The sequence below is a fragment of the Mugil cephalus genome, chromosome 2, assembly GCF_022458985.1.
Source record: "Mugil cephalus isolate CIBA_MC_2020 chromosome 2, CIBA_Mcephalus_1.1, whole genome shotgun sequence".
Classification (NCBI taxonomy): domain Eukaryota; kingdom Metazoa; phylum Chordata; class Actinopteri; order Mugiliformes; family Mugilidae; genus Mugil; species Mugil cephalus.
The window spans coordinates 10735193-10751719 of record NC_061771.1 but is presented as its reverse complement, the minus strand read 5'-3'; the positions used below and the strand labels follow the sequence as shown (position 1 = coordinate 10751719).

At 45.1% G+C, this 16527-nt stretch overlaps 1 long non-coding RNA gene across 1 annotated transcript in view; it reads right to left on the bottom strand.

The window, feature by feature from the left end:
- Positions 1-15926, bottom strand: part of LOC125004003 — a 34368-nt gene extending 18442 nt beyond the window's left edge. The window contains exons 1-2 of the long non-coding RNA XR_007112301.1: positions 15467-15926; positions 4303-4487 (exon numbers count right to left, since the gene is read on the bottom strand). This is a non-coding gene — a long non-coding RNA (uncharacterized LOC125004003). The remainder of the gene's footprint in view (positions 1-4302; positions 4488-15466) is intronic.
- Positions 15927-16527: the final 601 nt, after the last annotated feature.

The following is a 16527-nucleotide window of genomic DNA, read 5'->3' as shown; positions in this document are numbered from 1 at the left end:
CATTTTGTTGCCATGGTGATTGCCATGTAGAACAAGCGGAAGGAGGTGTGTGTGTGTGTGTGTGTGTGTGTGTGTGTGTGTGTGTGTGTGTGTGCGTACGTGTAACGTGTTTGTTGTGTACCAGTAGCAGTGCTATCAGCCAAGCACAGAGGCCAAAGCTTTTTCTAAGGCAACAACAATAAAAGGAGAAACACCCACCATCCCCTCTCTTTGGTTATTCCTCCCCCCATTTTTCCCTCTTCTCATCTTTCTTATTCTTCACTCTTCCTTTCCGTCCTTTGTCTCTCTCATCCGTCCCTATCTTTCTCCACTGGCCCCTTCCGCTCTCCTGACCTTCCATCTTTAAGCCCACCCGTCGCTGCACCAGCCTTCAAACGGCCACCATCGAGCTCCAGCACCCCCGAGGGAGGGAGCGAGCAGGAGAAAGAAGGAGGAAGAGTGACGGGGGACTTCTCGGAAGGTCTTCAGGGAGTGTAAATGTACATGCCGATGCCGAGCGGACCTCATCTGGCTTGCATATGGCAGCCCTCTGACGACAGCAGCATCATGACATCAAGCTATCAGCTTACACCCAGACGCTGGTCTGAGAAACCAACACACACCACGCTGGGGAACTTAACAAGGGATACCCCTCAGTGTTTGTCCCCGTCTGTCTTTCACAGTTTAATTTTGTCTATTTGTGTGTATTTATTTGCGGGCTCTTGTGTATTCATATTTTATCTTTCGATGACATCTCCACTTAAAATATGTCCCTCTGACTCATTCACGTGCACACACATGATGTTGATGGATGGATGTTTCAGTTTGTGTGTATTCTTGTGTGTCATTAAATTAGCTGCACAATATTGTGCCGTATGATGTTCCCTCGTGTTTTGTGTACATGTAATCACTCACATGTGTTGTTCTTTCTGTGTTTACGTGTGTTTAAAGCCATGCAAGGGTTCATTCCCGCTGATCAAGGGAGCAATGGGCTCTTTCAATCCAGGGGTGGTCCCCATGTGCGTCCACCACCCTGTGCTGATCAAGGGCACGGCAGCAAAGGAGGAGCATTGAGGAAAGGCCTGGTGGGTCTGCTCATCGGACTGAGTCAGCTTGTCGAAAGAGTGGATCTCAGCAACCTATTACACACGGGTAGGGATTACCAAAAACCCCAAAATGAAACTGATTGATAAATTTCTTCCTAGTTTCAGTGCGTTGGGGGATAATATGCACCCCCAGGGAGTTATTTGAGACAGATAACAAAGTGCTGAAACAGATACAGAGAGAGGAATGTGCCAAAATACAGGATCTGATGTTTCTGCCCTGAGGTGAAATCCCTGTATGGACTCTTGGATTTGGTGTCACTGGATACTTCAACAGTTTATCACAAACTAGGTCTCCCCCTCTCTCCCTCTTTCTTTTTCTTCAGCTTTAGTTATAGTTGCTGTCATTTATAAAACAGTGCGTGAAATTGGAACATGGCAACATTGCTGCAGCGTGGCAAAACAAAAAACTGTGGTAATTTGACAATCTGAGTCATTTTTCCTGCTTCCATTTTCACCCCCAGTTAGGTTCTGCACGCAATTGGATCAAAGTCTTTATAATGGTTTACATGTCTTCCACCAGTAGATGATTTAACATTTCTCAGTGATTAACTGGGGAATGTTTTCTTAAGGCCTGACACACCAAATCAGTCAAACAACTGCTGGTAACAAAGACTGTGATGTTGCCTGTATCTGGACTAAAAGGTTATACTTAAACATACCACAAGAACTAAACCCAACAGCCAGCTGTCTTGTATGTACGTGAGAGGCGATAACGCTTCATACTAGGCAACAGTAGTCTGTATTTTGTACTCAAAAGTTAAATCCATAAGAGCTGCCAGGAAGCTAGGAAAAGCAAATCAGTTGCTCCACATTTGAATCCTTCTGGATCAACATGTTGTTGTGTAAATATCTGAATGTGTATGTTCCCTCTTGACTTTTGTAAACTTTCGTATAACCTTTTCTCCTCTTGTACAATTTCTCGCTAAGTCTGACATTCGTTCAGAGTCTTGTCTTTTATCTAGGTGCTCTACGAGTGATTCAACATCCTCAATTAGCTGAAAGGCCACCGTCAGGAGCCCAACGAACAGCCAAAACTAGAGTCACAGACACTGATCAACAGACACAAACCAGAAAATTGCAGCCACCACTTGAACTGGAAGTTTTTCTTAAACCTCTGTAAACTAATATTTTGCCCACTCAGCTACTTTATGCTTGGATTCATCAGGCGTCACACAACGTGCTTATGAACATAACATGATTGGTGAGACGTACCATAAAACCAAAAGAATGCGTTGTGAAAATAAGGGCGACTGGTCAGCACGGTTTTGTTCAAATGTGTAAATGTAAAAAAAGGAAACTGTTGCTGTGCCCCGTGTGAGGTGAGTGTGAAGGGGTGGAGAGGGATACTGTAGCTCTGTGCGGTCAGTCCCAGTCTGGCAGTCACATTTAAGACAGTGGATGGTGTGTGGATTCTGATAAGCTTCTTCCATGAAGTTTTGTGTTTCCCTGGTTTTAATTAGCCCTCCTACAGACTGACCAGGGCAATGCATGGATCTGGATGAGTGTGGACTGGATAATGGGAGATCTGCTGGGACAGTGTCTTTAGCTATCGACAGAGGTGAGCCGTATTCACAGAAACACCATTCCCCAATGTACCTAGTGACAACCGGGGAAGTAAGGATTTGAGCTGAGCTTTCTCCTTAGCCTCTATATGTGCCTCCACCTCATGAAATGTATTCTCTGCTCCTCTAATACTTGTAGTGCTTTGCAGCCATTGAGCTGTTGAGTCTGGTCAATTCTGATATGCCATCTCTCTCCTCCACCTCCCCAATCTCTTCAAACAAACTTGTTTTAATGAAAATACATTCCTGAGTTTGGCGGATTTAGAGGATTTTCCTCCTACTCTCGTCTCGCCTTCTCTCTCCAGGAAAAGGGGGGCTGAAGCTCCAGCTGGAGCAGCGGTGGCAGCAGCCCATTTTAAGAAGTGCTGACGCCAGAGCACCCAGCATTTCTGTGTGCATTCAAGGAATAAGGAATGCATCTCCAAACAGCTTAGAGAGGCAGACAGGGGTGCAAAGGCAGGGAGTGGAAATAAATCGAGAAGTTAAAGGACTTAGAGGTGGGTAGACAGAAAAAGATAGAGGAGGAAGACTGATTGTAGTGTGTTGCACCTTCATCATTGGCACATTTCTGTTGATGCAGTCTGTTTGTTCTGTTTAATGTTGATTGAGAGTTGTATGTAAGGCCATGGACATGTGGTCCAAAAATCAGGGATCAAGCTGCTAACCTTGTGGAGAGGGGAGAGGACCCACCCTACCTGCTGAGCCACAGCCGCCCTGCATGAAATGCATATTCGTTGCACATCATAAAGAATATAACACAGTGATTCAAAGGGGTAAGAGGGGTGACATATGGTGACAAAATGGTGGGGGCCGGATCAGCCCACAGACATTCTCAGACCTCAGTAATCCAAAGCAGATGATGCCTGACACACATGTGTGCTCCATGAGGACAGTGGCTTTGATGGAAACCGTTGCGGCCACACCGCCGTGATCATTATTTCCTGCACGCTGATTTACCGTACATGCATCTGTGGTGTGCTTGTGACTGCCGATATCACCGGCTGTGGGTGAATGCACGTAAGTGGGTATTTTGATTTGAAAAATAAAACGTAACATCATCAGCCAATTGGCAGAGATTCTTCTTCTGTTCGACTAACTTGGAGAGTGACAGCAGCTTCGGAAACAGCAACGCGTTAGGCCAAACCACAGCTCAGCTCTCTGCTTTTCACTGCTGCTGAGCACAGTCCCTCACCCTCAGCAAATGTCACATCTTCCATCCATCAATTCATCCAACCACTTGCCAACCCTCAAAACCTCATTCGCAGAGATCAACATGTTAAAGCGTTGACCTCTAAGACAGCTGTGACTAGTGACGGAATCCCTTTATATGGATTGTTGGGGTAACCCTGACAGGCCACCACTGGCGTGAAGCTAAGACGGGGGACGCTGCCACTGATGTGCACTGGTTGCACTAGTTGGAATTAAATGGTTCACGGCAAAAGGGAATCCTGTGGAATCAATAGTACAAATGGCATGAAATCAGGAACATTGACTACAGAAAAGGACAAAAAAAAAAGACTGATCAAATGAAGAACCACTTGCTTAAAAGGGCATACACTTCATATACACATAGCAGACACACATTTGTAATGAGTCTCATGCAGGTTTGTTGACTGAACGATGAGAAACACTGAACATCATTTGGTGTCTCTCACTGTTGACTGGAGTCCATTCAGCCAGCCCAGGTCACTTCTCCAGCTCCTCCTTTTCATCCTTCAGCATCCTTGAATCTCCACTTTAGGCAGCTCTTGGCCTCATGGGAAACCTGGGCGCTGCCAGCTGAGCCACCCTGTTGACAGCTCTTTCCCATGGCTGGCCGCCGAAAGCCTCTCTCCGTACCCTGTAAGCAGACAGGAAGAACACATCACCCCTGGAGGTAAGCATGGGAAAATTCATTCATCATGAGGGAGCACAGGTGACAATGGTGAGCGAAGACAGGTAGATGTATTCTATTATTCACAGCGCAGCAAGGGTGTCAGATCTCCCCGGCGATCGCTACAGAGGCCAGTGTCAGAGGTGACATCAAACAGACAAGAGCTCGGTGACAGTCGCCGACAACGCCACCACCGAGGTAATTCCCAGGTGCCCCGGCAAAGGTCTGTTCTCCGGAGGCACCAGTGGGATCAGGAAAGGTCACCTGGCAACACAGGTCAAAGCTTTGATCCAATCTGAGAAAAAAAAATAAATAAATGCAACAGGGAAGCGCTGTTATGACTAAGGGGATGAGGGAAGTGGCTGGCTGTCATTTTGAATTTCAGGGGCATAACATGGTGGCAGAGGAAAGCAGCAGCCCCATCAGTATTTGATATGCTGCTCGCTTTAGATGCTTCTCGGCTAAAACACAAGGTGGAAACAAAAAAAGCACCCATGATAACCGCGATTATTAAACTGCATATTTTATGAGGGCCCCTCCCGATTAGAAAGTCAATTGCCGGTTATGTATTCACGCAGGCTGTGAAAAGGCACCGAGAGAGTGACCCTCAAGCTTGACCTCGCAAGCTTTGAACTTTTTCTGCTCGGCCCCCTCCTGTCTCTCTCTTTCTGCCTCTCCTTCTGCCTGCACTTGGTCCCCGGGAATGAATGCTTTGATTCGGGCCGTCCAGCTGCATAAGTAAACCACATTACATTTTAGGAATGTAAATAGCAGAAAGTGCTTTTGTGAAAAATTCATTGGATGCTCCCGGTTGGACCGCATAATTATTTAGAGAGCATATGTAAATACCTCTTACGATTATGGAGGAATGCACGCAATTTCCCTTTCAATGTCCTAACCGGTCATTTGGTCTGGAGATAGGAGGTCACAGAGACAAAGAGGGAAACTATAGAAATGCTGTGCACTAGGGCAACGAACCTCTGTGATCGGTTCAAGGGTTCCAAGTGCTCTTTAAGTCCAAAACAAGAGCCAGCGTCTATTACTGGAGAATCATATATGTCCACAGAGCACGCGCCCAGTGCTCCAGGCTGACACAGCCGCCGACATGCAACGATATCATCGCAACTTCAAGCCATTTGTCAGGATTTTGAGAGATCATTTGTCAGTGCCATCACCAGAATCCGCCCCCCCCCCCCCCCCACTGGCTATACGGACACATTAAGCTGAAAGACATACGAGACTTTCTGCATATCAAACATGTATCCCAACAAGATAACTCTGATAGATGCCTTTTACGCTGTACTGCGGGTATTTTTTCAAAGATCAAGTGTGTGCTTTACACCTCGCACCACATCTGCCACATGTAGAAACATGGCTGAGCTCAGATCGACTGCCATCGCTCATCATTTCCGCCTGTCTAAGAGCTTCACAGACAGACAGGGCTGACTTCCTGTCTGTCTGGGAGAGTGTCTGTCTCTGGGGGAGAGGGACATGACTCTGGATTGACAGGACTGCTCTCTGCATGTGTGAATTTATTCTTCTATCTACAGGAAAATATATCACGATTTGTCTTTGCCAAAAAAAAAATAAATAAATAAATCTTTCAAACATCTATTTTTTTCTCATGTCCTTCTCATGTCCTCTACCTTATATTCTGTTGTTGTGCCGACTAACAACAACACAGACTCTGAATCCGCCCTCCCATGATCAAATGCAACGACAGTGACAACCAAACATCTCCTCAGCAAACACACAACTTCCCCAAAGGTGGGCTGATATGATGCGAGTGAATATGTTGATAGCTGTGATCTTATTCTCTGTCAGACATCAGTGCCTTCTCCGGAGACAAGAGACCGGTGACAAGACACAAAAACATACTCAAACAATAAATTGTGTTATAGAGGTGGCGATTGAGGAATAATAATTAATGGCGGCCAGCAGCAGGACAAAGACGCTCTCTAAAGACTTGCCTGCTCTCCCCCAAGGGACAGAATGGGGCTTCAATTAACTGACAGGCGGACGTATTAGAATTTCTATCATGGGCCTTGGTGGGCTATGAGATGCAAGACTACAATGCTTTGAAAACCAGTGTGGTTGCCCCATCAAACGCGTCCTCTAGGTCCTTTGATCTGCCGGGTGGTATGTGTCCTTGGAGATATGTGTCTACTTCCTCAAAGCTCTTTGTTGCCAGCACCTCATTTTCCTGAGCTGAGGTTCAGTGCTGCAGCAACAGCAGGCAGGGCTGCACTCATTCTCAAACAGGAGGAACAGCACATCCACATCATGTGACACCAGGCGATTTATGGCATGCACGATGACGATGGCGGGGTGTGTGCTTGCGCTGTGAGAACATGGAGCTTGTGAGGTGCCCAATTGTGGCAATCTGCGGACTGAACATGGAGCAGTAGTTTGCATTCATTAAAATAACGAAGCGGTTTATAAGTTTGAGGGCTAGATAAATACCCCCTTTGGCTTTGCTAAATCCTGCTAACCTAGCTAAATCTCTGAATCCCAACCCATATGTTTAGTGGTTGCATTTTTTTCTTCATTTGGCAATGAACTGAAACTATGAGAAATATAATGTGCAACCAGGGTCCCCTGGCTTAGAATCAATCACTGTATCAAATATATGACTGTTAATGGGGTTTATGTGGAATTTTGAATGGTGATATCGTCTTTCTTTGCTGCTAGCTATCTTTTTTTATCCATGTTCATGAGTAATGACAGAGAAACATGACCTCAACACATCTGTTTACTGACTTTAAGTAGAAATGCTAACTCAAACACAACACTCACTATGTGAATTCAAAACAAAATGCCCCAACCCAGACTGAAGAGATGAAATGTGGCCAGAGATCTGATCTCTCAAATGTGTCCTGGCTGTGTTCACACCTGTACTTTATGCTGGTCACTTGTGATTGGATCCTCCCTGACACATGTTAATGCAACGACTGCAGTCAGCACCCAAAGCGACACATGCTTCAATTCACTACAATAAGCAATTTAATGGATCAAAGGACTCTGGAAGGAGTTGTCCAAAGTTTGAAAAAGTAACCAGTGAGGGTGAAATAAAATCCACTAATCAGCTACATTATGTTGGATCCCACAATTATGGGTGACTGAGCCACACCAGAGACACAAAATCAGGATATTGCAGCTTTCATTTTTCTCCTCCTTTTTTCTTCTTTGTCTCTTTATGACACCCAACATTGTGAAAGTGCAACAATAACAGAAATTGTAGCTGTGTGCTGGGGTATCCCTTTGATGCAGAGCGAGGCTGCTCTTTGTGCCAGGGAGTAAACTGAACAACCATAACATCCAATAACATCCCAGCATTGCTAGGAGGCAGAAGTTATTACGGTGTAGCTCCAAGTGAAGACGCTTGAATTATTTTTCTGCATGAGCGTTTGAATTTCTAGAATTATGTAAGAACTCTGAGTAAAAATAATATATATATATATATATATATATATATATTAGAGGTGGAGCCAAACCTGAATATAGTATTCAGAAAGGCATGAATAAGGTGTTTTTGGCAAATATTTATTTCAAACAAATAGTTAAATTACTTGTATTCGAGACCAAGACAAACGTCCTATAAAAAAGCTGCCTGTCTTCATGTGACCACACTAATATCTGTGTCTGCCCGGACTGAGTGACGTTCAGGAGTCAGAGTGAAAAGTGTGGACTCTAACAGAGGAGCCTCTGACTGGACGAAAGACGACTCAACTACATCACTAGTTTTGTCAAATAGATTTTTTTTTTTGTTTTTTACCTTAATCATGTTGCAGAAGCAGCATATAACTTTAGGGAAGCGGCGTTTGACCGGGAGATTATTCCATTAAGTTACATTAGCGTTGAGACGTCTGCAGGTCCTCTCATGTTCGTCTGATAACTCAGTAGTTCAGACTATTGTCTGTTGGTAAATGGTCAAAGCGCTTTACAGTCACAGACACATCTACCCATTCGCACACAAGCACACACACATTCTCACACACCAGAGCCACGCAATGGGACAAACTGGAGGTTCAGTGTCTTGCTCAAGGACACTTCAGCTAATGTTCTACCTACTGAGCCACAGTCACAGTCATGTTCTGCCCCTTCAAGTCAGCCTGAATCACCTCTATTAGCCGCATTTAATGTGAAACGTCAACCAATATTGCACATACGTCCATAATTATCATAATGGATAATTAAAGAATATTTAATGTTACACTTACACATCCTAAATTTCTTTCTCAAACACTTGGTGTAAAACCTGCTACAATCAACCTGGCGTTTCATGCCTTCTGCCATAAACTCTCCAAATAATCACTGACGTCAGCGGCCGTTCCCACCAGCTGGCTCTCCCTTGAACTGCTGGGTCAGTTTCCTGTTAGGTCCCGACACAATATGCGTGAATGCTCCATCTTGCAGCGCTGCCTCCCTGTGAAGTGGTGTTCAGGTTACATTCCTCCCAGCCTCAGCCCTCTGCCCTCCCCAGCCACAGCAGATCTGTAAACTGTTTACACTTCACTTCCCACACCTGGAATAGGGCCAAGGCAAACCTGGAACGGGGCCCGCCAGAAAGCACCAACAGATAGGCCCTCAGACTTCAGCAGGAGGGGAGAGATTGTGTCTCGGGCGCTCTGGAGTGGAGTATTGACTCAACAACAACAACAACACCCTGCTTTCTTTTTCCCTTTCTCGTAACGGGAGAGTACAAGAGGAAGCAGTTCCAGGAATTCAGTCTGATTTCGTCATACAAATATGTCATCATGTTCAGATTTATCAGTAAAGATTGTAATACTTCATCCTAGCTGCTTTTAGACTTGATGATTCTAAACAATGTGCATTAAATTAACGCGGGGTGGTAATTTCCTCCCCTCCCTATCTGAATATGATTAACGGTTGCTTGAAGCAACAGCAAATCCAGCGCTGACGCACAGGTGCTCCGCTGTACGTCACAGCCCGAGTCCCGGAGAGGATATCACAGCTAACGTGTCCTTAAGCCGCGCTGCTTCTGCCATGTCAGTTTTCAAGCAACTCATGTAAATTCAAGTCCAATCCCTGACATATTCTGCAAGCGTGATGTAAGTCTAAGACAGAAAGAAATCCTCCGTTCCCATGGCGCTCACAGTGAAGCCTTCAGAATGAGCTGAAGGGGCGACGCAGGACCTTTTGTAGGTGTTTTATGATTTAAAAAAGAAAAAAGAATCACTTAGTGTAAAGGGAGGTGAGCGTTTTCAGGAGGTAAGACGCGGTTGCGAACTACAGGCAAGCGCTTAAAGAGGGACTATATTTGGAAAAGATCATTTGCATTTCGCAAAAGTGTGCCATGTGAATAATCGTTACGTTTGATGACTGTATTTACTACGGAACTAATGAGAGAGATACATGCATTGAATACACTGGAGGGTAGAGGCTTACATTTCCAGGCCAGAAGGAGAGGAATAAAAAAAAAAAAATAAATAAAAAATCAGCAGTGATGGTAGGGGAGGCACCAAGTTTAGTGGTCTGCGTGAAAGCAATGCTACTTAATACTGAAAAAAAAAGAAAAAAAGAAAAAAGTATGTCAACCAGATTTACAGTACAAGCCTGGCTCGGCCTATTAATTGCCCCTGTGTCCAATTTGCTGTCTTCTTTGGGAGCGGCTGTGGGAATGATTTTCAATGGTTGGAATTAAGAGAGGAGGAGAGAGGAAGACATAGAGACACAAAATAAACCCCTAGCCCCCACCAAAACTAGCATGTCCTGCAGTGACATGTATATTGAATACCAATCAGAGGCTGGACTCATTTCCAATGCACACGCCGTAGCTCAATCAGTTGGGCCCTGGCAGATAAAAAGGGATCGCTTGCCTGGCTCTCTGAATATTAGCTAATGCCACATTTGCAAGTCTTCAAGAGTAAGAGAGGGTGGGTGGTTGGGGTGGGGCGAGGGAGGGGGGGCTATAAGAGGGAGATGAGGGAGATATGAAGGGATGAAGAAACAGAGGGGTGTGAGATGATAAAGATAGAAATAGTGTGAGAGCATGAAAAGGAGGAGAGAAACATAAAAAAAAACTGAGCTCTGTTTTGGACTGCTGGGGGAAAAAAGGAGGTTATTTCTTGCAGTAAAAATGCTGTGAATGGCTTTGTAGTGCACAAGTGATGGAAGCGATGCCTGGATGGGGATTATGCTCTTTTCATCATAAAGCCCCATCTGGTATACTAGCAAGACCACGTCTGTCCAGGCCTCTCGCCCTTTAAAGTGCCGGCTGGGGTTACACATCAATCCCGTCCTGTTGCAGCTGTGCCGGGAAAAAAATAAGGCTAGAGCAGTTCTGCACATACATGGCGGAGCACACGCTAACATGCACACACACGGAGAAATGCTCATCAATTACCAAAGTGTGTGTACACATGCAGATAGACAGATGGGTGAACTGAAAGGTAGACACACACACACACACACACGGTGTGTCCCCACGGAAACAATGGCAAATCTTTGCATTTGGAGCACGACTATTTCTAACTTGAAAGGGCCAACCATAATTAAAACCAATGGGCAGCAATGCGAGATAAATGAGTAGCAGAACGTTCACCAGACCCTCCTCATCTTTTAACTAAACCACTGGTCCGGTGTTTGACAGATGTTCCAGCTCCATTTGATGTGTGCATGCCCGTGTGTTTGTGTGTGCACGTCTGCGTGCATGTCTGCACTGACTGGCAGGGCATTATCGTTTGTCATTTCCTTATTCGGTGCCTACATACATAAACCTATCAGGGGCTCGAGTTTCTATAAGAACCAGACCTCACTATGCATGCGCAACATACACACAGAGCTGATGCAGAATGTAGCCTCTGCCTTTAGAAGGCAATTGGAAAGATATGATATCCAAAATAATATGGGAGTATCGAACGTCTGGGGATCTAATTAATATACATGCATATATTAAATTCTTGCACGTGCTTTGGGAATCAGTGAATTGTAATCATTAAATATTCACTTAGAATATTTAAGGAGCATTTAGTTTGTTCTACTGTGTTTAATGTGAAGCGGAGATCCTAAAACTAAAGCAAATCATTAAAATTGACTGACGGATTAATTCCACATAATAATTAAAGGGGATTTAAATCTCACTCGTACACCAACTTCCCCTGTCTCCCTCTCTCTATGTGCCTCTTTTTCTACAGATTCTTTTAAAGATTTGACCAATGGGTCATATTTCTCCTGCAGATGTACAATTACTCTTTTCAGAAGAGACATCTGCCTTTTAGCCACAAATGATATTAGATGTCGCACACTAACTTGAAGGACGTGATTTCACTTTCTGGCTATGCAGGACCTTTAATTCTCCTGCCCAAATTGGCGGGCAAGGACGGTTCTTCATCTCCAGACCGTGTCATCCTCACATTAGGCCTCATCACTGGAAGAAAGGACCACCATCATTATCTCCTGATCTGCCCATTCCTGCTCATTCCCGGACCAATACCACGCGAACAAAGGGGCTAATATTACAACCGGATAAAGATAAATGGAACTCATTTTCACTGGAATTAAAACAAGGGACTGATTCGTTTGAAAAAAAGAAACGATAATGAGGGATTCAATTTGATCTGTTTGGCGCTGGGCTCTCCTCTGACCACTCTGGAGGAAGACGTTAATGTAGCTTCAAATTCAGTGATCAAAAATGATGGAGCCTGGAGATGGAGAGGCAAGGGAGAGACTGAGATGCAGAGTCTGGGTGATGTTATGACTCTATTGAAAATTGTGCTGTTAGCAAATTGGTGGGTCTCAGCTGTTTTCCAAGACTTCAGCCTCCAGGTACGCTTGTCTGCCTGTTTGCCCGTCTCTCGCTTCATTGTAGTGCTCCTTTCAGTGCCGGACGTTCAGTTGCATCTGGACAGCCCAAATGACAACGCTGCCGGCTAGAGAGAAGCAGTAGTGATGGACGAGGAGTGAATAAAAGGAGCCTCCCCCCTCTCTTTCCACACACACAAACACACACACTCTCCTCCTCTGTCAGCCGGTCCGGACAGCCCCGAGGAGATCAAACCTGTTTGTAATCCCGCTCTTCCTCTTCATGTCTGCGTGTTTACAATCCCACCACATTGCCGCTCTACGCTCTCTCACAGCTCTGTTTGTGGTCCACGTCTCTCTCTATTAAATCACATGTGTGAAGGTGGGGAAGAAATGGGATGCATTCATTGTCCTTGGCTGACAGGTTCTCACAGAGAGAAATGCTATTTTCTCTGCACTGCACTGACAAGTGATGGGCAATTAATTTGTGCAGACCACTCCGCCATCTTCACATGGTCATAATAGACATTTCCAGCTCGGGGTCTGAGGTAATGGTGGAGTGTTCGCCATATGACTGGCATCAGATGTTTTATTCGCTCTTGGGAGAAATGCGGGCTAACTGATAGGAATGACATTTTCCTCCGTAGCAGTCTCGGGGCCTTGTTTCTCTTTCTTTTGTCCATGCTCGGGTTCTTTTCAAACACGGTAATTTGCGGAAGGGGACCCCAGCCATAGATCACAGGATCTGGATCTGTGGGGTTTGGTGGGCAGGGGGATCGACCTTTGGGTTGCAACTCTGAAACTTCTTCAATGGAAACCGCATGGCTTTAAATGGGCAACCTCTGGGTGGTCTCATCAGCCTCCAGATGACATTTACTGACACAAGTGTCTCTGGAAATTGATTTCAACCCTGTGAAACATCAGCCTCTTATCCCCCTTTCTTGGGATGCTTCGAATTGTGATTTATCTGGAAGACGGCAGCATGATGCCATAAATAAACTGCAAACACGTTGCTTTGGGTTTCCCTGGGGGTTTTGTGGAGTCTTTGACATCTTAATCAAGTCAGCTTTGAAGGCTTTTTAGATATTTGGAAAAGTACACAAAAAAAAGCACTAATAACATTTGTAATACAGCACAAAGTCTGCATGTCAACACGTCTTGATGTTCACCATTCATGGCCAACACAATGACATCTCCTCAAACCTCAAGGTCATAAAGTAAACAGGATGATGCAGAGCTCACCACATCTGTCGCTAGTCACCAAAATGTTGCCAATCTACATCACAAGAACGGCAATCATCTCACTTCGGTGGTTTTCCAGCCGCAAACCCTCGCACCATATAACAATCTGACATCGTTGTCTGCAGACACTCCACAGCTTTTTGTGGTGGTGGGATTTCAGAATGGGAAAATCCCTCCCATCCAACTAGGAAGTGGCCATGACTTTTCGCTGAGTTAGCCAGTTTCACATGCAAATGACTGTGGCCGAACAAAACAATATCCAAGCCCACCGAGAGGCTTCAGAGAGGCTCGTGGAAGGAAGCTTAAATCTACTGGATGTGTGGCAAACAGGTCTTCACAACTATTTTCATGAGCTAATTCTTACGGTTGCAATCAGGAGTTGATTCCACTACTTCCACCTTCGCAACAATTATTTCGGATGCTTGCTGACGTGGGGTTGCTTGAAGCTCTAACGACTACATCATGTTTTCCCCGGGCAGTGCTGATTGCCATCGCAAATGACATAATGGTGCAGCAATCAGCTCGTAGCAGTGATCTTAGTCTGCATCCAGTTTCCCATTATTAAGCTCAAACGTGCAGAGTCTGCTCCGGCCAAATGGCTTCTCATATCAAACGGGCGGACGAGGCCTCAAATAGAAATCATTCATGTAAGGTGAGCCAAGGAATTAAACATGCTGAGGAAAACCTTTGATCGAAGTGGAAAAAACAAGGCAAAATCACTGTTAATCTACAATAAACCTTGTTATTATCTCCATTTGTTGCTAGCAGAACAATCCATACATGGCAAACATGCCCTCTGTCAATGAGACCTTGAATGAAATCAGTCCAGTCTAATTCACATCAACAGTAAACAACAAAACACTAAAACAACATTGACAATATTTTGTAGTCATCTCAGAATTAGACATAGTTTTACAGTAACAGACGTAACAGTCCATTTAAAACTAGTGGGTTACCAGTCATTTGATCAACACAACAACAGCGTATGTCCAACTAAAGTGAACAATTCAAAGACAAACTTGCTGACACCCCGCCAGGCGCTAATAACGGTGGTTTTAGCGTGCTGACATTCTCCATTTCAATCTAAAGTTTGAAGAGTCAAACACAAACACTACTGGGGGTCAGTCTGTCAAATGGCGTCCCACAGAGACCCACGGTAGAGGGATTGTTGGGGGAGCTGTGCAACAGAGGGGTGAAGAGAGGGCAGCAGCGGTTTGGTGCTAAAATGAACCGCTAAAAGAAATAAATACCAATCACAACCCTATTACGGACAGGCCATGATTTGAAAAGAAAAATAACATCTACTGTGGACCACTGCAGCTTAATAGCGTGAAATAATAAGCTTACGAGGACGATGAGCGTAATGGCTACCTGCAGTGCTTGGAGAAAAAAAAGCAAAGTGCACCCCCACCAAGCCCTCCATCTTTCACAGAGCTACCAACAGCTTCTCATTTGGTCAGCCAGCGACAAAATGAATAGACAAAATCCTCCCTGCGGTTGGAAATAAAAGGCCTGAATCAGACTAACGCCGGGAGAGTTTTTCTCATTCTCTTTGCTACCTGCAGGTTCTGCATATTAGCCTCATCCACATCCATATCCACATCCCGCAGTGAAATGAATGCAAAATTGCACGAAAGTTAACGCAACATGACATTTCGCCCCCCTTTACATTAAATTGGCTTCGCCTTTTGCTGTAGTTCTGCCGGTTGTGGCAGATTCGTAAAAACCACCTGCAGGAGTGATTTGTAAATTTGCGAAAGTGCAGTAAGTAAGTGGAGCAATCCGATCACTGCGTCCACGCTCTGAGAGACATCACTTAAGTCCTTTTCATTGAAGTGTTCAATGCTAACCGTGAAAACAAATATTGCATTAACACTTTGTGTTGATAGCGGCAAAGAATCGTGGCTCGAAGAGCATCAGACATGATGGAGACCCCCTACCTGGCAGCCCCTGTATCCACGACCCCCGCTGTTTGTGTATTGTCGAACCATGGCGGCCCATTGACAGCCTCCTCAGGATTGCCAATTTCCCGTTGGTGGTCCAGGGTTTCGCCTGTCCTTTCTCAGCATTGTGCAACTGGAAAAGGTGCGTCCTCCCCTGTTCACGCTGCGGTTGTAGCTCCACGATCTGATTGGACGGCGCTGAGCGAGACTTCATCAGCAGAACATCCCTGTCGTCATGACAACTTGCCAATATCCCAACAGGGGTGTGTTTGTGGAAGGGTGGGGTGGCGGGGCACGGTTGCCTACTCGCCTCCGACTGGAACGCAGCAACGATTCATTTCGCATCATCGTTACCTCACCATTTGCTTCCCCTTTCTCCGACTTAGCGGGCTAAGCTAATCTGTCCAGCCTGCGGTCTCGGAGAATGTTTGGGACGCTTTGCCACAGACTCTGAGGACACAAGCAGCTGTCCCATCAGGGTTCCTCAGCCCAATGTTTCGCACCACAGGATGCCAAATCAGCTTAAAACGATGACCATAATCATTATTCCGTCACATGACGCTCAGAATGTGGACAGCAAATCCAAAGAGGGGCTTCTCAGTTTGACCAATAAAAAAAGTTTGCTTTTCTTTCAGTCTTAAGTCAGTGCTGCATATTATCATTTACCATCCACACGCAACAATATTACAAAGAGAATGGCATTCTGAAGGGGTAATCTTAAAACCGTGGTAACTTGTCAAACTTTTGAGGCATTTCATGTTCTATTCTCAGATTGCTTTTGTCGTTGTACCCCATAAACATATCTATTCCATGGAAATTGGAGCACAACTTACTGGACTAAAAACACGATTGTGCCAGTTTACGGTTTCGCTAACTCAGCATACAGTTTAGTTCAAAGGAAGAAAAGCAAATCCCACCGATTCGAGCTGGAACAGAGCAAAAGACTTCAACAAAGGACAGCAAAGCAGTGGAAAGAGGGGGAAAGTGAGAGGAAAGTAAAAGCGAGGCATTATCTTGTTGTCAGCCATGCTATCCGCAGCACAAACAGCTGAATGTTT